The 15,971-nt window shown below is 42.1% G+C and overlaps 1 protein-coding gene across 1 annotated transcript in view; it reads left to right on the forward strand.

Annotated features, from left to right (window-relative positions):
- The window catches only part of nhsl3 (NHS like 3), a 40,185-nt gene that overhangs the window by 987 nt on the left and 23,227 nt on the right, over positions 1-15,971 (forward strand). The gene's annotated exons all lie outside the window — the stretch shown is intronic.

Consider the following 15,971-nt stretch of genomic DNA (forward strand, 5'->3'; position numbering starts at 1 on the left):
GGCTTGAGGCACAAACCCCCTTGTTTGCTGATTGGTTAGTGCAAAAGCACCTTTCAACATTGGTGAACATGCCAGAAAGTGTCAGAGAGAATTCTTTACCTTATAATCTAAAGTGTGCTGAGATAACCCTTTTTGTGAATTTATGTGACGTAGGGGGAAAAAACAAGGCTCAGCATCTTGAAGCCACTTTTGGTTTGTCTGGTGAGTCTGCCGTATAATTTTGTCCTGTTTTGTTTGTCATGACCGCAGACTTCGTGGTCATGATGTGTTTTTGAGGAATGTTGACTTTGAGATTAAGATGGAAAGTTACAAGAGATTTTGTTATCATCGGGACATCAGTCTTTAGATTTAAAACCTGGCAAAACCGACACACACAAAGTCTGACTCCGGGGTCTAATCCCCTCTCTTCTGTTTACTCACTGTTTGCTTGCTCTACAGCACAGAGATTACCCACAGTTCCCATTTCCTGTTTTTGTTCCACCTCTAAACCCATCCATTTCTCCTCTGTCATTGCACTTGTGTGTGTTACTGTAGCAAGTCTTGGAAACCCAGATTCTGAGTCTTTTAAACTTTCTTGGTCACCTCCTTTGTGGTTTTTGTGCCTCTTCTGCCTAAATAGGGCTTCCACAATCCCTTACCGTGCCTAATGCTATGGTTTTGTCACATCCGTGGAGAACTATGACTACAGGATGGGTAACAGACAGTGACTTCATTTGAAAGCAAAGATTAACTTGTAGTAGTGCTAATAATTCCCGGGCAAAGGATGTGGTCAAAGGCTGATGCGAAGAATGTGTGGGAACCCTGGTTTTGGCATCATGTTTTTTTTTCCATTATAAAGGCTAAAAAGGGAGTGATGTGAATATGAGAAGAAAATGAGCACACATATTGATGCAGCTTTGTGTTCACTAGCTGTGTTCTCTTTGAGTTCAGTTGGTTAAGATGGACTACAGTGGGATCGTAATGCAGCTGCACATGTGTTTGTTATCATCTGAAAGTTTCATTTGAAAGAAATCCATGATATCTGAAAAGCAGAAATTGGAGCATTGACAGGACATAGTTCCCTGTTCTAATCCTCCAAACATTGCTCAAGCAGCTGTTTAAATTAGTCAGCATCTATTCAAAGTTCACATGCATTCACCATGCACAGGGGGTCTGAGGCCTCTGCACTTCCATCTTATTCTAAGGGGGGAAAAAAACAGTCGTGCTGTTTCAGAAGCATGAACTGCAAGTGCTTTCTGTCTCACCTGTGGTTGTGTGTGCATGAACACATCGTTAGACTTGAACTGCTTTTGTTTTCTTTGGCACTTGGTCTCCTAACTGTCAGTAATCGGTGCATTGCACCTTTACTTTTCTTTCACAACAGTTCATTCTTTCAGAACCAGCTAGGTGACTTTTTCAATCCGAGGAAACAAAAAATCAGTCTCCACCAAGAAAAGTGCACTCACACACAAAACTCCCTTTTAACAGGAAGAAAACTCCAGCAGAACCAGGCTCAGGGAGGGGCGGCCATCTGCCAAGACCTGAAGATAAAATGAAATAAAATAAAATCAATATAATACACATTACTTGTTACTTTTGTTATGCATTATGTTACTTAATTACTGCTTGGGGAAAATAATGTTACATTATGTTTGCATTACTATGTAACATGGCCTGTTAATTTAATAATATAATACTAAGGTTACAGTGCCGCACACTGACACAAATTGCCATCTTAATGAACATACATACAGTCTTTGTTTTAGTGATTATGTCTGAACACAATGCAACACTGAATCCCAAAGAAGCGTTAAAGTGACAACCAGTGTAATTTCACTGTAGAAACAAGTGCTAAAAATGGAGGCTAGAAGCTAACTGCGCTTCGCTGCTTCTCTTACCGACTAAACTAAAGTCTTGTTGCAGGGCTGAGGTGCACATACATCCAGCATCATTCCTGGTTCTTCCCTGGCTTTGTGCTGGCATGCTGTCTGTTTTTTAAAGGGCAAAGAGTTGCCCTGTTTGTTTTTGTCCTGGGCGCAGTTTTCACATTATTGTCACGCTCTTGTTCTTTAGTTCACAAAAAATAAAAGTTATCTTCAAATCTCCACTCCTGAAAAGTTGTAGACCGCTCCCCCACTTACTTCATTTCGGTTTTTTATTGGTGTAGTGTGTCTTGAAAAATATCAGATTGTGCATTATGACAGTAAACATGAATGTAAGCACTGGTTTGTGGATGAACATCATGAAGCCTTGTGTCTGGCTTCAAGTTTGTCAGTCTTGTTGGTTGGGCATATTTGGTTAAGAGGTTATCGACTGATGCTAGCTAGCTTGATAAGCAAGGACAAATGTCTGCTGACATTTAAATAAAATACCCTTTGAAGCGTTCTTAATGGAATTATTAGGCAAATATAAATGTAGCTTGCTGTGCAGTGAATACTATAAACAGATCAAGCTCAAAGCCACTGTGACATTAAAGTCTTAAAAAATGTCAACTTATTAAAAATTATTTGTTTTCTCAAAGGCGTAAATTAAGTGTAGAAGAATAAAACAGTTTCCTCAACCCGGTTGCAAACATGTGTTTTTCTGCTGTACAGTTGGGTGCGTGGTTGAGACAAGGGAGCTAATGGGGAGTGAGTCGCCTTTGAAGCCAGCCTTGTGTGGCCGCAGGAGGGACTGAACGAACCAGACTCACGTTGCGTCTCCACTGCATACGAACGTTTGCTTAAAATCCCATAACGCATTTGCAGTTCTTGTAAATTACAGTGTTTCCATTTGTCTTTGTTGATCTGCTGCACTTTGCGTCATCCGTGCACATCTTTGTTATGTGCGGCACACTTACATCTTTGCTGGTTTACATTAGCTGCGTCATCCGTGCATGACTGATTCAGACCGTCTCCTCTGAAAGGGAGCGCTCTGCAGTTCAACACCGACTGCTGGCTACATTTTACAGAGACTCCTCTTCTTCTTAAAAAAAACAGAAAAACAAAACTGTCTTTGATGTGCTGAATTCCTGGGAGTCTTGTATCACAGCGGATTGTGTGTGTGTGTGTGTGTGTGTGTGTGTGTGTGTGTGTGTGTGTGTGTGTGTGTGTGTTAGCCTGGATGCCAGATTGGGCCTAGAGTTATGTGATGTAGAGGAGAGATTACAACGAATCACAAAGCTCCATTCAGCCTTGAGAGGACTCTTCGGGAACACTCTCTCAATGCTTTTTTAATTAGAGCAACGTCTCAGCACAAACACATGCACTCAGACACACACATCTCTGTGTCTCCTAGGTTTTTCAGCCTCTTTTCACACTCGTTAAAGAATATTTTTATCTTCTAATCACTTCTCAGATTGCTTAACGCTCTTTTCAGCACCGCTGTGGGTGTGTTGGCCTTCGCTGATTGTTACTGTGCAGTCAGCATGTGTTTATAGTTGGACGTCTGCTGAGCTGCGTGTGAGGGCGTGTGACCGAGAGCTGCCCTGTATCAGAGGGTATCTCTGTGTTTGTGTGTCAGCGGCATATTGCTGGGCTTAGGGCGGCGCCAACATTCATTACATCACCTCCACAAAGAAACACACACACATTCGAGGTTGAGTAGAGCCCCCCGCAACTACCTGCTTTGTCCAGCACAGCCCATCTTTGGTTGCTGGCTTTTTGTGCAGTGAGGTCATTTTGCGCAATCCCCGGGATTCCACACGAGTGCGTCTGTGTGTGCAGTCACTGTTTTCTGCATGTGTACAGCCCCGTGTGAGCCTTTCCTTTTTATTTTCTTTTTTTTTCCATGTGGCTTTCTAAATGTGTTTGCAATGGAGCCCACTCAGTACTTGAGTTTCTGGATCTGCTACGGGTTTATATGTGTGTGTTCGGCTGCCACATCACAGAATACAGTCAGGGTGTGTAGATTCACAAACTGGGATGTAGATTACAGACCTAGCAGGGTAATAGAAGAGCAATCATCTCATTACATTGAGAACATTGTATACAGCCCACGCTTTATTACAGGCCACAACTCAGGGCTGGTTTAATGCAGTTTGACAGGATGAAGGCAGTGAGTGTCGGGCAACGAGAGGGTGTGAAAGTTTAATGCATCCCCACTGCGTCCCCCCTCGAACATCATTCATCACCAATGCGCACACACTTTGATGAGTGTGTGGTAATTTCACCTGGGTAAGCAGATACCTCATCCATCACCACAAACCTAAAGCCATGTCGCTGAGGTAAACGTCTCCTAGGCAGCAACACTGTGAGGAACGCGTTGCTGTGGCAGCAATAATAGGGTGATGTTGTCGTGAAACATTAAGCATTTTCAGGTCGTGGTTAAGGTGAAGCATGCCTCATATTTTTTTAGAGGTTCACATTCCTTGTGAATTCCCATGCAGGTCACATCAATGCTTTATATGTACGTAGGAAGAGGTTCCTAAAATTACTTGTGATCATTATCCGATGTGCTTGCAGGGGTTATGTTTATGGAATAAAAGGTAATGGTTGTTTTATAGGACATGGAGTGTGTTTGATGTGGTGGGGAAGCAGCTGGAAGACATCACTGTGGGACTAAGGGAGTGGGCATCTGTATATACAGGGAAATACAACTGATTTACCCTCAAGAGTGTGTGTGTGTGTGTGTGTGTGTGTGTGTGTGTGTGTGTGTGTGTGTGTGGTTCAGTTATGTAATATGTTGTAACAGATACACCTGTTGAAAGCTGTTTACAGGATACAGCTGCGTCTTTGTCCATTTTTATTTCTGTGAAGAGAAGAAGACAATGATAGCACAACTCAGAACTCAGCGAGCCTCGAGTAAATTAAGGACTATAAAGTTCTGATAACTTTCACTTGATGAAAGACCTTGGAATAATAACTAATGTCACCAATGTTTGTTTCTAATCTAGGCTTTTGCCAGCTTCTTGTGGTTCAAGCTTAGATATTTACCAGGCTGCAGTGTTGTCAGGTTGTGCTATCCCACATCGGCACTTGTGCTTGACAAATGTTGATCTGGAAATACACTGTGGGGTCAGGTCTTTTTCATAGCGACTTTGACTAAGACATGCTAACTACTTAGCTTGCTATGCTGACTGCCTGTTGGTTTTCAGAGTGTAGCTTGTTTTTGCTGAGATTAATTATTCATCCCATGCTTTGTTGTTAAAGTTAGCACGTGGTAGATGGTTTTAAACAGCTGATTCATCAAACCACCTGCCAAGTATTTCTTTGAAACTCCCAACTCTTCTCAAACAATTTACAAGGTCCACTTCCACGACGCTTGTGTGAGCTTGATATTTACTTAATATCTCCAACCATGAGGAAAATAAGCATAAGTGATGAGAGTACATAAAATACTTGTTTCCTACATATAAAGCCAAATTAAATTCTAATATGACACAGACTTTGTACTGGAGAAATCAACACCAGCATAATGTTGCTTTTGAATATTAAGTTCTGTTTGGTTCAATGAATTGTCAAAATTGGTGAATTCCATTTCTTTTTCTTTCACTGGTTTTCTTTCAGCAAACAAACATGTACAAATTAATCACTATACTCTTATCTCTAGTATATGTGAAATAGCACACAACTGGCCTGGGCTTAACTGGGCTTAATGTTAACCTTTTATTTAGTTATTTCATAAATTTGACCAAAGAACCAAGTTTTAGTTGTTTAGAGCTTTTGCTTCACCAACTATTCTTGCAGTGGCATGTGTTGACTCTTACAGAAAGGCAAGCAGAGACATTTGTGCTGTCTGTCTGTATGCTACATGGACATGTTCACCTTTCTGCACTCTTTTCTGGCTACCACTATAGTTAAATAAATATCTAGTAAATTATCTGTTACCAGGACAAATCATTGAAGCTGGTTTACTTGCTAATGCTAGCTGTGTTTCCATTTGAAGCGCAGGTCGTAACTTTCTTTAGTTCACAAAAAATAAGTTATCTTCATATCTCCACTCCTGAAAAGTTGTACACTGCTCCCCCATTTCACTTTATTTCATTTTTTGGGGGTGTAAAGTGCTTTGAAAAATATTAGATTGTGCATTATGACAGTAAACATGAATGTAAGCACTAGTTTGTGGATGAACATCTTGAAGCCTTGCGTCTGGCTTCAAGGTTGTCACAGTCTTGTTTTATGCCCATATTTAGTTAAGAGGTTATCGGCTGATGCTAGCTAGCTTGATAGGCAACTGCACAGGTGAATCGGACAGATGTCTGCTGACATGTAAATAAAATACCCTTTGAAGCGTTCTTAATTAAATTATTAGGCAAAAATAAATGTAGCTTGCTGTGCAGTGAATACTATATACAGATCAAGCTCAAAGCCACCGTGACATCAAAGCCTTAAAAAATGTCAACTTATTAAAAATTATTTCTTTTCTCAAAGGCGTAAATTAAGTGTAGAAGAATAAAACAGTTTCCTCAACCCGGTTGCAAACATGTGTTTTTCTGCTGTACAGTTGGGTGCGTGGTTGAGACAAGGGAGCTAATGGGGAGTGAGTCGCTTTTGAAGCCAGCCTTGTGTGGCCGCAGGAGGGACTGAACGAACGTTGCATCTCCACTGCATACGAAGGTTTGCATACAAAATCCTATAACATATTTGCAGTTCTTGTAAATTACAGCGATTCCATTTGTCTTTGTTGATCTGCTGCACTTTGCGTCATCCGTGCACATCTTTGTTACGTCTTTGTTACGTAAGCGCAGCTCAAGGCTCCATGCACACAATAACTAGCAGGCGAGGAGCTTTATCACAGTGATGTCTGATATGAAAGGAGAGAGATCGCATTACTTTGATAAGTTTCAAATTATGTCTATTTTTAGATTTGACACGGCAAGCACTGCTTACCTTGCTTGTCCCGTTGGAATGCCAATGAGGCTAGACACTGGTTGGGGTGGAAATGAGGCAGGTATAGGTTTGAATGAGGATCTCTAGGTGACCAGAATGAAATGAGGCGAGTCATTCCAGTCAATGTAAAAGGCAGAATGGCAGAAGAGAGCTGACACTTAAAACACAGAATAGAGGCTGATTGGCTCACAGAAGGTAGGATTGAAAATGATTAGACCAGATTGATGACGACAGAATGAAAAGTGATGCAAAGAATAGACTGGCAGGAATGCAGGCTGACACAGGAATAGATATCTTTCTTACTTAACTTGCCCATAAGCTTGAGTTTTACATTTTGACACTTGCCATCCGGTTTTCTATCTTTTAAGCTGGACATGGCCATATTTGGAGAAGACAGTAGAGCTAGGGAGTTACAAAGGAAAACATGTATTTCCCAACCAGTTGACAAAAACCTCCCTGACACTGCTAACACCAGCATATTGTTGCAGTTGTACTTTGAAAGGAAGTGAAAGACTTGTCAACAAAATAAAAGGAAAAATCTCTGAAAGCTGTAGTACAAATGTGAAAAGTGCTACACAAACTTTTTGTCCCCCTTTTTCAAGGTTTGCTACCACTTGGCTAGTAAGTGTTTGAAAACAAACATGAAAAAGTAGAGGCAACCGTAGCAATCTGCTAGCAACCAAAACAGTCAGAAGGAGTCTTTCGTGCAACACCTTCTTTACAAACGATTTCACCCAACCACATCCAGGAGCCTCTGCCTGACAGTTTCCCAAGCAACTGGTGGTTGTATGACATCCACTATGGCAGACAACTCTTGAGCGATGTGCTCATGAAATCAGCTCAATGCCAAAGAAAAATACTTCAGTTGCACCTGCTTTTTTAGTCAGCAGATGTCACCGTTTAGACGGGAACTTCAGGATCATACCTGAAACTGTCACCTTCTCTAGTCTGCAGCTCTGCAGCTGAATGTTAATGACAGAGTGCTTTTGCAACACCAGCGTTGTTTGTCCTCAGGAGTTTAAATAGTGATAGCAGAGCATTGCCACAAGATGGAAGTGCTGGGCTGATGTAGGCAGAATTATTGAGCTTGAGGATTTCACTCTAAATGTTCGTGCCACGGTGAAGGGATAGGATCAAGGTCATACAGCACAACAACGTATCATGACGAGGAGGCTTTTAATTTGCAACTTCTTTAAACAGATGCTGTCTGACGGGGCGCTTTTGATGGGACAGATATGCTCACACACACACACACACACACACACACACACACACACACACACACACACACACACACCAATAAAAGTGTAAACAGTAACATTTAAAGAGAGATTCCTTAGTCCTGTTTTGAGACTCTCGTGATGGTCTCCATGACAACAGCATTCCTCTACACAAATGTCCTTTAATGTACGCATGCGCACATGCACGCACATGCATGTGCACGCATGTCGACTCCCCTTTGCATGTTTCTCTTTTTTCAGTTCCCTTCAACTGTCAGATCCTCAACTGTCTCCTGACTCTGACACACGCTTTCATCACGCTCATATTGAAATGTATCTAGGGCACGTTTGCCACTATGCTTTGCTGCTCACAGGTGAAGGCATGTTGCAGAGCATCATCCCTGTGCGTGACCTGAGTGAGATCTCATAGTTTTATGAGGGATGAGACGAGGAGCTCAGTGTACTCTACCAGCGCAGATGCACTGGGTGTGGTTGTGTTGGCGATGCATTAGGAGGCAGCACATCGTTCTGAGTGTTTTAGTGAAGATCGTTTTACACTCTGCAACAGGAAGCTTGCTGATATCATAAGCGCACTTCTCTCCTTTCTCCTTCCTCTGTATGCAGACACAATCTAACACACATATAGCATGAGCATTCATATTTCATATTTGGAAATTCCCAGTAAGTCCTCCTGCTCCTCAGAGCCAAATCGATTCCTCTTGTAGAAAAAGAAGGGATTGTAAATTCTTTGCCCAGCAGCTCTCCCGATCCACGCTCCCCCTCCCCTGACAGTAAATCTGCTTTTTTCTTTTATTGGAGCCTTTTTTTTATCTTCTTCTCTACACATCAGAAGGAGCAAGGGCTGGAGGGCTGTGCATGAACAGGGCTTCGCTCATGAGAAGTGCGCATTTTTTCTTCACCGAAATCTCACTTTCACCTGATGGGAGCACCGTGCTACGTGGTGATGGTGGTGATCATCATCACCATCTCTTTCTCTCCACACGCCTTCCTCTCTGACCTCCTTCTGAACAACTGCAATCGATCCACAGGCTCTGGGAATGGTGTCATTCCTATCTGGTGACAGCAGAGGTCATGACATCATCACTCCAAGACACATAACCTGCCAAATCGTCACTCGGTGTTCATTTTTAGGGTTAGACGGGGAGGTGGGAGGAGCCAGAAGGAAAGGGAGCACAGGGAACGAGGAAGAGGATGTTACAGGAAAAGATTGGACTCGACACAAGTGATTTAGTTTCCCCAGAATTCCCCATTATCCCTATTTCTGTAACTCATCTGTCTGGCTCAGCATTTGTATTTCCTCTAAGCGTAGTCGGAGTGATCTCATATCAAAACAAGCTTTGATCCTCTGACTATAGTTTTTATATTCGGTTTGTGTTTGTGTGTGTGTGTGGGATGAAGGGGAATTTCAAAGAGTGCCAGACAGAATATCTTCACCTGTCAAGATCGGCTGAATTATTAAGCATCCATATGCTGTTCTAAGCCCACACTCTTTCCTTTATTTCAGTATTTATTACTTATTCTGTGTTACTCATTCCCAGGCAGTAAATGCTACAGACCACCCTTCTCATCGGGCAGCTTTTGGTTTCTGTTTGCGTGTGAGGCTCGAAATGATGGAAATAAGTCTAATGTGGTGCTTGTGTGAATCCTCTGCTTTGGAGCACAGTGATCACAGTGGGAGGGGCACACACACATACACACACGATTCCACGCATACATACGTACACACCCACAAACTGAGGCTTGTCAGTGCTGAGTGTGTCTTCAGTGGCTGTGCTTGACTAGCTGTGGTGAACGGCAGATTTGAGTGGACATTTATGATTTATGGAGCTTTTTTTTGTTTGTCGCACAGGAATGGTGTCAGTGGGTCTTTAGCAAAGATAGTCCACACTGTGGCATGTGTGTGTGTGTCAGCAGGACTGAATCAGCAGGAATGATTTGAGCTTTATTGACTTTGACTCAGAGTGTATGCTCATGCTGGAGTAGAAAGGATTTAAGAGTAAGGATACAGATGTAATGTCACAGGAGGAAAACATGGTAGAGCCACTCTAGGGGCCAGAGGACTGCCCCCCTCTCTCAGAAAAAAAAAGAAAAAAAATGGGAAACGGTATCCAGAAGAAGAAGAAGACAGAAAAAAGCTCATCTTCCTCTCCATCCTCGTGCCTGAGTCCCAACAGGGAGAAACCTAAAGGCGTCTGGCTGTTTGGGCACGCGGACAAACTGACAACAGGTAAGGTTTTGTCATTTGCTTATTGTCATTTTAAAACTGAAGGAGGAGTTTGAGAAGAGATGAAGCTGACTTTTAGTTGTGGCTACTCATGCAAGGTTGTGCAAAGTAGTTCCCACAGTCAGCTTTTTATGTGCAGGGTGAATATTCCCATGCTGACTTCACCTTAGTCAGCTGCAAGGGTTCCTGCTTATTGCACCAGTGTGCACAGGAGGACTGTGTGTGGGTAAAGTTCTGTGTTTGTGTTGTGGAGATTTCTTTTCCTGCTGACAAATGATCAAGTTAACAGAGCGTTTTATTTTAGCGCTAACTTTACTCTTTTTGTTCCTCACTGCTCCTCTACCCCACCCTTCCATCCATCCTGAACCACCCTCAGTGTGTGTGTTATCTTTGGGCTGAGAGTGGGGGATTATTTTATGACTGTCTGACCGCTATACCTGCTGTGGAAAATAGAGCTTGGCCTGTCCCACACTGATCGTTGTCTCTGTTAACTGTCCCCAAAGCAAAAAAAAGGAAAAAAAACCCTGACAAACAGGTTCAGCCCTGACACAAACAGATAGATAGTCAGATAGCGCTCTGCTACTGAGATTTGTTTTTCCACCAGGGCGCCATGGCATAATCTTTTTATTTATTCCTCTGGAGTGGCTTTGTGTTTCATGCTTTCTTCCCTGAACCAGTCCTATTTTTATTCTGCTGTTTGTAATGGTGACTGATAAAATCTGGTCACTTTAGCCTGTCTTCTTCTCTGTCTCTGTATTCTTCTTTTAAAGTTAAGAACAAACTAGATCTGGGGTTGTTAGGTTACAACACACATGGTTTTATTTTGACTAAGCCTGGGTTTCCTTCATAGACTGTATATAAAAGATGGGCACATCCACTGTGACATCACTGACTGGTGTCTGGCTCCACAATTTAGTCACCAATATGTTTATATTTTCAGACTATAAACATGGTTGTTTGTGCTGTTTAACATGGGAGTCTATGGGGGATGGAGTTGCTTTTGGAGCCTGTCTTTTTCATTATGGGGAGATTAAATTGTCAATGCTGACCTTGCAAGATCAGAAACTAAAAAAACACTTTATGAAGGCAGCTGGCTCACAGTCTCGTAGACATCCCACTCTCAACAAACCAAAGTGTCTTCATGCTTGTTGCTGTTAAAAATTTGAACAAACTGTGTGGTTTACTGTGTGCTTGCATACACGTCTGCGCTCAGGGTGGTCAGTGTCTTTGCGAGCATGCGTGGTTATCGTCTTCTGTTCTCCTGTTCTCATTCATGGGGGGGTTTATTCAGAAAGACTGTGAATGCATTCCTACATTCCTGCTGATTTACTTATGCATGAGCACTCATCCTGCACACAAACCCACAATTTTGAAGAGCAAGTCAAAGTGAAGCTTCTGAGGTGATTGTAGCTGCCCTTTGCAACACAAAGAGGCAAAATAAAAACAGCCTAGAGAGAAAGAGAAAGGGAAAGAGAGTGTTGTGTTGCATACTGTTGAGCTCTGTGCTGTAAGTGTAAAAGGGAAACACACAGAAGATGAACTTGGTTAACTATGTTTCTGTCTCTGTGGTTCTGGGTACGTTGCAAACCGGAGCCCTGCCTCGCTTTCATCTAACACTTGAGAGCTTTATATCTGGGATTTTGGCACCCGACAGAGTGAGAAACGACTGGATGTCACACCTACACCACCTCACTTGTTCTGTATTTTTGATCAAGGTCATCAACTGGAATGTGGGATGTTTCCCAAGGCTGGTCAAACTCTGTTAAACATCTCAGACTACATAATGTGAGAAAAAGCATTTGCCGCTATCCTGAGTTCTTAGTTTTTTGCTTATTTTTCAAACTTACATGTTTCAGATTGTCAAAAAAATCTAATATGATAAATTAAATAATCCAAATAAATACAAAATGTAATTTGTAAATGATGAGTTCATTTATTGAAGGAAAAAAACTATCCAAATCTGCCTGGGCCTGTGGGAAACAGTAATTGCCTCATACTGTTAAATCATGAGTTAACTGTGACTAGCAACACCCAATCAGGAAAGGAGCAAATGCTTTGTCATGGCACAAGATAAATATATATGCACTGTCCTGCAGAGCCCTCAACCCCTTGAGCCAGCTCATCACCAAAACTGGATATAGATTTACGAGTCGAGTGACCATCAGCCACCTCCTGTATATGGATGACATCAAGCTGTACACCAGGAACAAACAAGGCATTGATTCACTGATCCACCTCACCGGGATGTGCAGCAAGGGCATAAGGATGTCACTCAGGCTGGATAGGTGTGGCTGAATGGTTGCAAAGAGAGGGAAGGTGATCCAGACTGAAGGGGTGGAGTTACAGGACAGCTCCAAGTACTAGCAAGCTGAAGGGTGGTAATAAGATTTGAGTTATCAATACAAATGCCATACTGGTCATCAGATTACTATGCTGGGATGATAAGCTGGCCACAGGAGGACATACATGTCACTGATGTCAGGACACCAAAACTCCTCAAAAGCGCCTACAAGAGGGCCTCAGGCAGCTGAAGACAGATGGTGATGAGGAACAGGAAGAGTGGGCCGATGGCGCGATATGGCAGCCTCGCTTTTGTCAGTCTGCCCCAGGGCAGCTGTGGCTACAACTGTAGCTTGTACCAGTGTTCCTCCACCAGTGCTTGAATGTGAGAGTGAATGAATAGTGGAACTGTAAAGTGCTTTGAGGGTCTCAAAAAGTGCTATATAAATGCAATTCATTATTAGTATTATTATTATTATTATTAAACACACACACAGCCCAGGAGTGTGAAACAGAGGTTTTATATACAGGAAGGATGGATGTAGCCACCACTGCATCGTGTACTGGTTAGTAAAGTCTCACGGTGAAGTCTTGACCTGAGGTAGGGAGGGATACTGGGAGGGACACTGCATAGCCACAGGGTAGTGACGAGTTAATTACGCACTTAAGTCATACCTTGTTCTTCCTGACTTGTTGGTTTTAACAGGAATTATAATTTACAAAATAAATGTAGTGTTCTTTCCACTGGATTTCTTTTTGCAACCAGAGGACCAAAATAAACCATGCTGGTTTGAGGCACTTTTGCTTTGGTTTCATTTTTCACTCCTATCATTTAAATACAGTCTGTGTTATTAAGTAATTCAATTATTTTTTTCTTGGCTTTATCGACCCTGACAGAACATATTACAAGAAAGCCGTTGTAGCAGATTTATGGCACATCCACTGTACATCCACTGATGTCAACTGTAGGGCAGTGGCTACAGTGGATTAGGTTAAATTATACACACACAAACACACACACTGACTGCTGATGGGCTTGCAGATGTTTCATATTACTTTCTAATAACTGTCCACTGTGCTGGAAGAACCTCACAGCTGGCTTTTATCACGGGGAAGTCTGAGTTCATCTTCGCTACGATGAGGTGTCAAATAACACATGGAACAAACTGGTATTACTGTAAATTTCAAATATCAGTACATATCCTTGAACCACACCACTCCTCTAAATCTTAGTTCGGCTTTCACTCCTCTGTTTGGTTATCTTCTTAACCTTGGACTCTTGGCGAGTTATTTATCTTAGCATTCAAAAGGACAGATATTTACCCTGGACTGGGCAAAACAGGAAAAGAATGTGGTGTTGTAGCTGATAAAGGCCAGAAAAGTGAAAGAACGCAGATGACAAAATTAGGGTGGGAGAATAGAAAGAAGGTTATACTGGTAGAGGATATAATTGGGACAGAAGAAGAGAGGAACACATCGTATAAATTCGTGACTAAGGCTGCCAGTGTATTTCCCTCCCATTCTTATTACAACTGTCTTGTGCGGGTAGTGATATTCCATATTCCATTATCCAGCCGGGTAAGGCTTGCCTAAGCCTTTTGATTTCTGTAAGCGGGGCTAAGATGCTTTCTTCCTGGTCCTCCTTTGAAGATCTCATTTACTGTGCGCCACTGTCAAAGTCACGGACTCCCTGCAGAGGAGCTTAGCAACACACAGTTGGATAAAGACTAGATGACTCTTCATCTCCGCTATCTATCCCTCCTCTATCCTTCTCCCCATCTGATCCTTCAGCACTGATCAGTTACATTGTGCTGATGTTTCTGTGTGCATCTCCTCTGGTTTACATGCAGCTAAGTGACACAGATCAGGTTATATTTATAGTTCACATCTATTCACTTCCTTTCAGTTTCTTTCCTGCTCTCTCAGAAGCTGCGTTTCCCACCTTATGAGAAAAAACAACGGGGAGAAACAGGCTGATATTGCCATTCTTAAATCTCTTTCCTCTTTACCTACAACTTTGTGTCTGCACGTCAGTACAGTTTGCAGAGACAGACAGACCCCTGTGTTTCATCGCTGTTTCTCACAGGTATTACCGCCTTTTAGTGTCTGCCCGTTTTAGCAGCACAGCTTCCCACCTGTAACATCATGTTTTAACTTGTTGCACAAAATGTCACAAAAGTGATGAAAGCGGATCGTTACCTCCTTCCTTTAGCCTGTCCTCCCATGCCCTTTAACGGTAGAAACGTTTGTTTTCTTGCCCTTGAGGAAGGGACAGTTTCGGCAACATACAATTGTGGCAAGTCTGAAATTTCTAGCCCTAGATGCCATTTCCAGAATAGTTTGAAGCAGGCATGCTAACTGATATAGAGCCAGTTTGCAAATGCTTTGCATGCAAAAAGAGAGAGGAAGTGCAGTTGGTTTTGATTTGTATCACTATTTAGTTAAGTTTGTGCAGTAAAACTGTTTGGCTGGAATTGAAATACACAATTTATTATACCAGTGTTCTCTGTAAAGGGGGACGAGCACACATTTTCTATGCACTCGCTCATTCTCAGGGCTGCTAGCTCTCTGTAAAATACAGTTGTAGGTCCCAACAATACCCTGCACAAATACTGACCACTGCAGTTACTTTTAGGGGAAGATCATCTCAAAATCTTACATGAAGTTGAGGCACATTCAAGTCATTGCTAACTGATTGATGCACTTCCTGATATTAGTATCAACGCTGGCTAGAGCTGATGTATATCACAGTTGAAAATCTTGTCTTGTGACTACATGTCACACTGTCTCTGAAGCAGAGAGTTGAATAACGAGCTTGTAGCAGAGAAAAATAACAAGATGTTTAAGAAAAACTAAACACAATTGTTGCAAATTGCATTAATAAAGTTTCACATGTCCTTAGATACACTCCTAATTCGTGAGATTCATAACTACTACTTAAAGTAAAGGACTGCACGTTACTGATGTAATAACACTCACTTCCAGAAGGGGGAGACAAAATTGGCTCTTAAATGCCGTCATTTCAGCCGTGCTAGCATTACTCTACTTAATTAGGTCAGATTCATTTGCAACTTTTTTTCCTAATCACTGCTACAGTCGTCTACAATCCTGCATTAATAATAACTAAAATGGTGTGCATCGTGTCTAAGAAGGCCCTGCAGTAACAAACCCACAGAGAGTTTTCACACAGCTCTGCAGTTCTTCACTGCTTAGGGCCCGTTTTAGTTTTCTCATAATTGTCTAACCTGCAAAAGTGAGTTGAAATAACACAGTTTCCTGAGGCAGCGTCTGACCGTTTGTTGTTGTTGGGTGTCTTTTTTTCAAAAACTTGAAAAACACCGGCGTCGTGTTTCACGCGGTCCAAAAACACAACATTAAACAAATGCTTATGTTTAACTGTATCTACACCGAATATGCGAAATGGCAATTATTCCAACA

Source organism: Copadichromis virginalis, linkage group LG22, assembly GCF_057382275.1.
Source record: "Copadichromis virginalis isolate Kocher_CV1m ecotype Utaka linkage group LG22, C_Virginalis_male_GT1.1, whole genome shotgun sequence".
In the NCBI taxonomy this organism is placed as follows: Eukaryota; Metazoa; Chordata; class Actinopteri; order Cichliformes; family Cichlidae; genus Copadichromis; species Copadichromis virginalis.